Source organism: Rutidosis leptorrhynchoides, chromosome 2 (assembly GCF_046630445.1).
Source record: "Rutidosis leptorrhynchoides isolate AG116_Rl617_1_P2 chromosome 2, CSIRO_AGI_Rlap_v1, whole genome shotgun sequence".
Classification (NCBI taxonomy): domain Eukaryota; kingdom Viridiplantae; phylum Streptophyta; class Magnoliopsida; order Asterales; family Asteraceae; genus Rutidosis; species Rutidosis leptorrhynchoides.
Genome location: NC_092334.1, coordinates 540,973,056 through 540,983,725, shown reverse-complemented (window position 1 = coordinate 540,983,725; position 10,670 = coordinate 540,973,056).

Sequence of the window (10,670 nt, the reverse complement as noted above, 5' to 3'; positions counted from 1 at the left end):
ATCACTAGAACATAGTTTAGTTAATTCTAAACTTGTTCGCAAACAAAAGTTAATCCTTCTAAATTGACTTTTAAAATCAACTAAACACATGTTCTATATCTATATGATATGCTAACTTAATGATTTAAAACCTGGAGACACGAAAAACACCGTAAAACCGGATTTACGCCGTCGTAGTAACACCGCGGGCTGTTTTGGGTTAATTAATTAAAAACTATGATAAACTTTGATTTAAAAGTTGTTATTCTGAAAAAATGATTTTTATTATGAACATTAAACTATATCCAAAAATTATGGTTAAACTCAAAGTGGAAGTATGTTTTCTAAAATGGTAATCTAGACGTTGTTCTTTCGACTGAAATGACTACCTTTACAAAAACGACTTGTAACTTATTTTTCCGACTATAAACCTATACATTTTCTGTTTAGATTCATATAATAGAGTTCAATATGAAACCATAGCAATTTGATTCACTCAAAACGGATTTAAAATGAAGAAGTTATGGGTAAAACAAGATTGGATAATTTTTCTCATTTTAGCTACGTGAAAATTGGTAACAAATCTATTCCAACCATAACTTAATCAACTTGTATTGTATATTACGTAATCTTGAGATACCATAGACACGTATACAATGTTTCGACCTATCATGTCGACACATCTATATATATTTCGGAACAACCATAGACACTCTATATGTGAATGTTGGAGTTAGCTATACAGGGTTGAGGTTGATTCCAAAATATATATAGTTTGAGTTGTGATCAATACTGAGATACGTATACACTGGGTCGTGGATTGATTCAAGATAATATTTATCGATTTATTTCTGTACATCTAACTGTGGACAACTAGTTGTAGGTTACTAACGAGGACAGCTGACTTAATAAACTTAAAACATCAAAATATATTAAAAGTGTTGTAAATATATTATGAACATACTTTGATATATATGTATATATTGTTATAGGTTCGTGAATCAACCAGTGGCCAAGTCTTACTTCCTGACGAAGTAAAAATCTGTGAAAGTGAGTTATAGTCCCACTTTTAAAATCTAATATTTTTGGGATGAGAATACATGCAGGTTTTATAAATGATTTACAAAATAGACACAAGTACGTGAAACTACATTCTATGGTTGAATTATCGAAATCGAATATGCCCCTTTTTATTAAGTCTGGTAATCTAAGAATTAGGGAACTGACACCCTAATTGACGCGAATCCTAAAGATAGATCTATTGGGCCTAACAAACCCCATCCAAAGTACCGGATGCTTTAGTACTTCGAAATTTATATCATATCCGAAGGGTGTCCCGGAATGATGGGGATATTCTTATATATGCATCTTGTTAATGTCGGTTACCAGGTGTTCACCATATGAATGATTTTTATCTCTATGTATGGGATGTGTATTGAAATATGAAATCTTGCGGTCTATTATTATGATTTGATATATATAGGTTAAACCTATAACTCACCAACATTTTTGTTGACGTTTTAAGCATGTTTATTCTCAGGTGATTATTAAGAGCTTCCGCTGTCGCATACTTAAATAAGAACGAGATTTGGAGTCCATGCTTGTATGATATTGTGTAAAAACTGCATTCAAGAAACTTATTTTGTTGTAACATATTTGTATGGTAAACCATTATGTAATGGTCGTGTGTAAACAGGATATTTTAGATTATCATTATTTGATAATCTACGTAAAGCTTTTTAAACCTTTATTGATGAAATAAAGGTTATGGTTTGTTTTAAAATGAATGCAGTCTTTGAAAAAGTCTCATATAGAGGTCAAAACCTCGCAACGAAATCAATTAATATGGAACGTTTTTAATCAATAAGAATGGGACATTTCAGTTGGTATCCGAGCGTTGGTCTTAGAGAACCAGAATTTTGCATTAGTGTGTCTTATCGAGTTTGTTAGGATGCATTAGTGAGTCTGGACTTCGACCGTGTTTACTTGAAAAATGATTGCTTAACAAATTTTGTTAGAAACTATATATTTTTAACATGTGAATATTATGTGATATATTAATCTCTTAACGCGTTTGATATTATGTGATAGATGTCTAAATCTAGAACAAGTCCCATTGACTCACCTAATAATAATGAATAGTCAAATGTAAATTGGAATGATTCGTGGACTGATTCACAAGTTCCCGAAGAGGAACCGGAAGAAGAGTCGGAACCGGAAGAAGAATCGGAACCGGAAGAAGAATCGGAACCGGATGAAGAAATAGAACCGGTGGGGGAAATAATAAAACGGTTAAGTAAAAGAAAATCCTCAACCAACCGACCAAGGTTAATTATGGTCAATGGTGTTTCTGCCAAGGAAGCAAAATATTGGGAGGATTACCAATTCTCCGATGAATCGGATTCCGACGAGAATTCCGATGATGTTATAGAAATTACCCCAACTGAATTTAAAAAGGCAAAAGAAAATAATAAGGGAAAGGGCATAAAAATAGAGAAATCTAATTCCAACCCCGATGAACTTTATATGTATCGTCAACCCCCGAAGTCCTTAAGTTGTAACAATGACCCGGGAACCTCTAAACCACCAGGTTTTTCTAAACCAATGTGGAAAACGACGGCTCGTATTAGGGGAACATCATATATCCGTAGAAACTTGGCAAAACGAACCAAAACCGAAGAAGAAGAAACAAGCGAGTCGGAATAAGATAGTTGTATTCGTGTGGTGTAATATATGTAATATAGTGTGCTTATGCTTTATGATATATGTAAAAATTTCTTGTATTAATAAGTATTTTTTTTTATGAATCTAACTCTTGTCTATTTTTCAGTATAAAAACACAAAATGGATAGACAACTCAATATTTTAGGAGACCTACCCGGAGACATGATTGATGAAATCTTGTCTAGAGTCGGTCAGAATTCTTCGGCACAACTATTTAAGGCGAGATCAGTTTGTAAGACATTCGAAGAACGTTCCAAGAATGCCTTGGTTTATAAAAGGCTTTCGTTCGAAAGATGGGGGATATCACATTGGGAAATCCATAAGTTACGATGTGTTTACTTTGACGCATATATTGCGGGGAACCCAAATGCTATTTTACGCAATGGGTTAAGAAATTATTTTGACTCAATATATCCGAATATTGGACTTCGTGATTTAGAAAAAGCGGCTAACATGCAACATAAAGAAGCATGTTATGCTTACGGATTAGTAATGTTCGCTTCTCACCAAAGTGAGAACAAGAACATCGGGCTACAACTATTAAACAAAACGTTCCCCCAAGTGACGGAGTCGGTAATTGGGGTAAGAAATGAGGTTTTTAGATTGTTACGGGACTGTTGGACATTACGTAACCCTCGTCCCTTTGACGACGTTACAACACGCTGTCTTATCAACGGCCATAACGGTTATGTTCCACAAGACCAAGGATGGGAAGTAATCCTAGTAAAACCAGAATGCATGACTTGTTTCTGGACGTATGAATTACGTGTCTTTATTGCCTTTGCTGAACGAATTGTGTACTAGCTAGAATTATCTTCACAACCATCTTGTATCAAATTTATTGTGTGCTATATTTCATTCTATATGTAAAATAAGCGGTATTGTAAGTTTGTAAAATATTGTGTAAAAGTTTGAACGCGAAATATTATTATAATCAGTTTTTCATATAGAATTGTAGTAGTTGAATTGTATATTAGCTACTAAGTATGAACTTAACGGGTAGGTACTAAACGAATTTAAACTTATAAAACGCTAATATGAAGAAAAAGCTTTTATAAATGAGTTCATATTATGCTACGAAATACTATTAACTACTCTTAATATTCTGTATGATTAACTTGTTCCATTTGACTATTTTGAAGGAAATGGCACCGACTACTCGACACACCGTGAATATGAATGAAGAGGAATTCCGTATTTTTCTAGCTTCAAATATAGCCGCAGTACAGGCTGCGCTACATACCAACAATAACCTTGGATCTAGCAGTACAGGAAATCGTGTAGGATGCACCTACAAAGAATTCACTGCCTGCAAACCTTTGGAATTTGATGGAACCGAAGGACCGATCGGATTGAAACGGTGGACCGAGAAGGTCGAATCGGTGTTTGCCATAAGTAAGTGTACTGAAGAGGACAAAGTGAAGTACGCTACGCATACCTTCACAGGTTCTGCGTTAACATGGTGGAATACCTATCTAGAGCAAGTGGGACAAGACGATGCGTACGCACTATCGTGGTCAGCATTCAAGCACTTGATGAACGAGAACTACCGTCCCAGAACCGAGGTCAATAAGCTCAAGACAGAACTTAGAGGGTTACGAACCCAAGGATTTGATATTACCACGTACGAAAGACGATTCACAGAATTGTGCCTATTGTGTCCGGGAGCATTCGAAGATGAGGAAGAGAAGATCGACGCGTTTGTGAAAGGATTACCGGAAAGAATCCAAGAAGATATAAGTTCACACGAGCCTGCCTCCATACAACAGGCATGTAGAATGGCTCACAAACTAGTGAACCAGATTGAAGAAAGAATTAAAGAACAGACTGCTGAAGAGGCCAATGTGAAGCAAGTCAAAAGAAAGTGGGAGGAAAACGGTGATAAGAATCACCAATACAACAACAACAGCAATTACAACAATAATCGCAACAATTATCCCAACAATCGCAACATCAATCGCAACTACAACAAACGGCCCAACAACAACAACAACAACAACAACAACAGCAACTACAACAATCATCCCAACAACAATAATAACCGCAACAACAACAACAACAATCAGAAGCAGCTATGCCAAAGGTGTGAAAAGTATCAATCGGGGTTATGCACCAAATTTTGCAACAAGTGTAAAAGAAATGGTCATAGCTCGGCGAAGTGTGAGGTCTACGGACCAGGGGTTAATAGAACGAAAGGAACAAATGGTGTCGGAATGAGTAATGGCGGAGCAAGTAGTGTCGGAGCAAGTTATGCCAATGTAGTTTGTTATAAATGTGGAAAACCGGGCCACATTATTAGAAATTGCCCGAACCAGGAGAACACGAATGGACAAGGCCATGGAAGAGTTTTCAATATTAATGCGGCAGAGGCACAGGAAGACCCGGAGCTTGTTACGGGTACATTTCTTATTGACAATAAATCTGCTTACGTTTTATTTGATTCGGGTGCGGATAGAAGCTATATGAGTAGAGATTTTTGTGCTAAATTAAGTTGTCCATTGACGCCTTTGGATAGTTAATTTTTACTCGAATTAGCAAATGGTAAATTAATTTCAGCAGATAATATATGTCGGAATCGAGAAATTAAACTGGTTAGCGAAACATTTAAGATTGATTTGATACCAGTAGAGTTAGGGAGTTTTGATGTGATAATCGGTATGGACTGGTTGAAAGAAGTGAAAGCAGAGATCGTTTATTACAAAAATGCAATTCGCATTATACGAGAAAAAGGAAAACCCTTAATGGTGTACGGAGAAAAGGGCAACACGAAGCTACATCTTATTAGTAATTTGAAGGCACAAAAACTAATAAGAAAAGGTTGCTATGCTGTTCTAGCACACGTCGAGAAAGTACAAACTGAAGAAAAGAGCATCAATGATGTTCCCATTGCAAAAGAATTTCCCGATGTATTTCCGAAAGAATTACCGGGATTACCCCCACATCGATCAGTTGAATTTCAAATAGATCTTGTACCAGGAGCTGCACCAATAGCTCGTGCTCCTTACAGACTCGCACCCAGTGAGATGAAAGAACTGCAAAGCCAATTACAAGAACTTTTAGAGCGTGGTTTCATTCGACCAAGCACATCACCGTGGGGAGCTCCTGTTTTGTTTGTCAAGAAGAAAGATGGTACATTCAGGTTGTGTATCGACTACCGAGAGTTGAACAAACTTACCATCAAGAACCGCTACCTACTACCGAGAATCGACGACTTATTTGATCAACTACAAGGCTCGTCTGTTTATTCAAAGATTGACTTACATTCCGGGTATCATCAAATGCGGGTGAAAGAAGATAATATTCCAAAGACTGCTTTCAGAACACGTTACGGTCATTACGAGTTTATGGTCATGCCGTTTGGTTTAACTAATGCACCAGCTGTGTTCATGGACCTTATGAACCGAGTGTGTGGACCTTACCTTGACAAGTTTATCATTGTTTTCATTGATTACATACTTATTTACTCAAAGAATGACCAAGAACACGGTGAACATTTGAGAAAGGTGTTAGAAATATTGAGGAAGGAAGAATTGTACGCTAAGTTTTCAAAGTGTGCATTTTGGTTGGAAGAAGTTCAATTCCTCGGTCACATAGTGAACAAAGAAGGTATTAAGGTGGATCCGGCAAAGATAGAAACTGTTGAAAAGTGGGAAACCCCAAAAACTCCGAAACAGATACGCCAGTTTTTAGGACTAGCTGGTTACTACAGAAGGTTCATCCAAGACTTTTCCAGAATAGCAAAACCCTTGACTGTATTAACGCATAAAGGGAAGAAATTTGAATGGAATGATGAACAAGAGAAAGCGTTTCAGTTATTGAAGAAAAAGCTAACTACGGCACCTATATTGTCATTGCCTGAAGGGAATGATGATTTTGTGATTTATTGTGACGCATCAAAGCAAGGTCTCGATTGTGTATTAATGCAATGAACGAAGGTGATTGCTTATGCGTCTAGATAATTGAAGATTCACGAACAAAATTATACGACGCATGATTTGGAATTAGGCGAGGTTGTTTTTGCATTAAAGACTTGGAGGCACTACTTATATGGGGTCAAAAGTATTATATATACCGACCACAAAAGTCTTCAACACATATTTAATCAGAAACAACTGAATATGAGGCAGCGTAGGTGGATTGAATTGTTGAATGATTACGACTTTGAGATTCGTTACCACCCGGGGAAGGCAAATGTGGTAGCCGATGCCTTGAGCAGGAAGGACAGAGAACCCATTCGAGTAAAATTTATGAATATAATGATTCATAATAACCTTACTACTCAAATAAAGGAGGCGCAACAAGGAGTTTTAAAAGAGGGAAATTTAAAGGATGAAATACCCAAAGGATCGGAGAAGCATCTTAATATTCGGGAAGACGGAACCCGGTATAGGGCTGAAAGGATTTGGGTACCAAAATTTAGAGATATGAGAGAAATGGTACTTAGAGAAGCTCATAAAACCAGATACTCAATACATCCTGGAACGGGGAAGATGTACAAGGATCTCAAGAAACATTTTTGGTGGCCGGGTATGAAAGCCGATGTTGCTAAATACGTAGGAGAATGTTTGACGTGTTCTAAGGTTAAAGCTGAGCATCAGAAACCATCAGGTCTACTTCAACAACCCGAAATCCCGGAATGGAAATGGGAAAACATTACCATGGATTTCATCACTAAATTTCCAAGGACTGCAAGTGGTTTTGATACTATTTGGGTAATAGTTGATCGTCTCACTAAATTAGCACACTTCCTGCCAATAAGAGAAGATGACAAGATGGAGAAGTTAGCACGACTGTATTTGAAGGAAGTCGTCTCCAGACATGGAATACCAATCTCTATTATCTCTGATAGGGATGGTAGATTTATTTCAAGATTCTGGCAGACATTACAGCAAGCATTAGGAACTCGTCTAGACATGAGTACTGCCTATCATCCACAAACTGATGGGCAGAGCGAAAGGACGATACAAACGCTTGAAGATATGCTACGAGCATGTGTTATTGATTTCGGAAACAGTTGGGATCGACATCTACCGTTAGCAGAATTTTCCTACAACAACAGCTACCATTCAAGCATTGAGATGGCGCCGTTTGAAGCACTTTATGGTAGAAAGTGCAGGTCTCCGATTTGTTGGAGTGAAGTGGGGGATAGACAGATTACGGGTCCGGAGATTATACAAGAAACTACCGAGAAGATCATCCAAATTCAACAACGGTTGAAAACCGCCCAAAGTCGACAAAAGAGCTACGCTGACATTAAAAGAAAAGATATAGAATTTGAAATTGGAGAGATGGTCATACTTAAAGTTGCACCTTGGAAAGGCGTTGTTCGATTTGGTAAACGAGGGAAATTAAATCCAAGGTATATTGGATCATTCAAGATTATTGATCGTGTCGGACCAATAGCTTACCGACTTGAGTTACCTCAACAACTCGCGGCTGTACATAACACTTTCCACGTCTCGAATTTGAAGAAATGTTTTGCTAAAGAAGATCTCACTATTCCATTAGATGAAATCCAAATCAACGAAAAACTTCAATTCATCGAAGAACCCGTCGAAATAATGGATCGTGAGGTTAAAAGACTTATGCAAAACAAGATACCAATTGTTAAGGTTCGATGGAATGCTCGTAGAGGACCCGAGTTCACCTGGGAGCATGAAGATCAGATGAAGAAGAAATACCCGCATCTATTTCCAGAAGATTCGTCAACACCTTCAACAGCTTAAAATTTCGGGACGAAATTTATTTAACGGGTAGGTACTGTAGTGACCCGAACTTTTCCATGTTTATATATATTAATTGAGATTGATATTTACATGATTAAATGTTTCCAACATGTTAAGCAATCAAACTTGTTAAGACTTGATTAATTGAAATATGTTTCATATAGACAATTGACCACCCAAGTTGACCGGTGATTCACGAACGTTAAAACTTGTAAAAACTATATGATGACATATATATGGATATATATATAGTTAACATGATACTATGATAAGTAAACATATCATTAAGTATATTAACAATGAACTACATATGTAAAAACAAGACTACTAACTTAATGATTTTTAAACGAGACATATATGTAACGATTATCGTTGTAAAGACATTTAATGTATATATATCATATTAAGAGATATTCATACATGATAATATCATGATAATATAATAATTTAAAATCTCATTTTATATTATAAACATTGGGTTAACAACATTTAACAAGATCGTTAACCTAAAGGTTTCAAAACAACACTTACATGTAACGACTAACGATGACTTAACGACTCAGTTAAAATGTATATACATGTAGTGTTTTAATATGTATTTATACACTTTTGAAAGACTTCAATACACTTATCAAAATACTTCTACTTAACAAAAATGCTTACAATTACATCCTCGTTCAGTTTCATCAATAATTCTACTCGTATGCACCCGTATTCGTACTCGTACAATACACAGCTTTTAGATGTATGTACTATTGGTATATACACTCCAATGATCAGATCTTAGAAGCCCATGTGAGTCACCTAACACATGTGGGAACCATCATTTGGCAACTAGCATGAAATATCTCATAAAATTACAAAAATATGAGTAATCATTCATGACTTATTTACATGAAAACAAAATTACATATCCTTTATATTTAATCCATACACCAACGACCAAAAACACCTACAAACACTTTCATTCTTTAATTTTATTCATCTAATTGATCTCTCTCAAGTTCTATCTTCAAGTTCTAAGTGTTCTTCATATATTCTACAAGTTCTAGTTACATAAAATCAAGAATACTTTCAAGTTTGCTGGCTCACTTCCAATCTTGTAAGGTGATCATCCAACCTCAAGAAATCTTTGTTTCTTACAGTAGGTTATCATTCTAATACAAGGTAATAATCATATTCAAACTTTGGTTCAATTTCTATAACTATAACAATCTTATTTCAAGTGATGATCTTACTTGAACTTGTTTTCGTGTCATGATTCTGCTTCAAGAACTTCGAGCCATCCAAGGATCCGTTGAAGCTAGATCCATTTTTCTCTTTTCCAGTAGGTTTATCCAAGGAACTTAAGGTAGTAATGATGTTCATAACATCATTCTATTCATACATATAAAGCTATCTTATTCGAAGGTTTAAACTTGTAATCACTAGAACATAGTTTAGTTAATTCTAAACTTGTTCGCAAACAAAAGTTAATCCTTCTAAATTGACTTTTAAAATCAACTAAACACATGTTCTATATCTATATGATATGCTAACTTAATGATTTAAAACCCGGAGACACGAAAAACACCGTAAAACCGGATTTACTCCGTCGTAGTAACACCGCGGGCTGTTTTGGGTTAGTTAATTAAAAACTATGATAAACTTTGATTTAAAAGTTGTTATTCTTAGAAAATGATTTTTATTATGAACATGAAACTATATCCAAAAATTATGGTTAAACTCAAAGTGGAAGTATGTTTTCTAAAATGGTAATCTAGACGTAGTTCTTTCGACTGAAATGACTACCTTTACAAAAATGACTTGTAACTTATTTTTCCGACTATAAACCTATACTTTTTCTGTTTAGATTCATAAAATAGAGTTCAATATGAAACCATAGCAATTTGATTCACTCAAAACGGATTTAAAATGAAGAAGTTATGGGTAAAACAAGATTGGATAATTTTTCTCATTTTAGCTACGTGAAAATTGGTAACAAATCAATTCCAACCATAACTTAATCAACTTGTATTGTATATTATGTAATCTTGAGATACCATAGACACGTATACAATGTTTCGACCTATCATGTCGACACATCTATATATATTTCGGAACAACCATAGACACTCTATATGTGAATGTTGGAGTTAGCTATACAGGGTTGAGGTTGATTCCAAAATATATATAGTTTGAGTTGTGATCAATACTGAGATACGTATACACTGGGTCGTGGATTGATTCAAGATAATATTT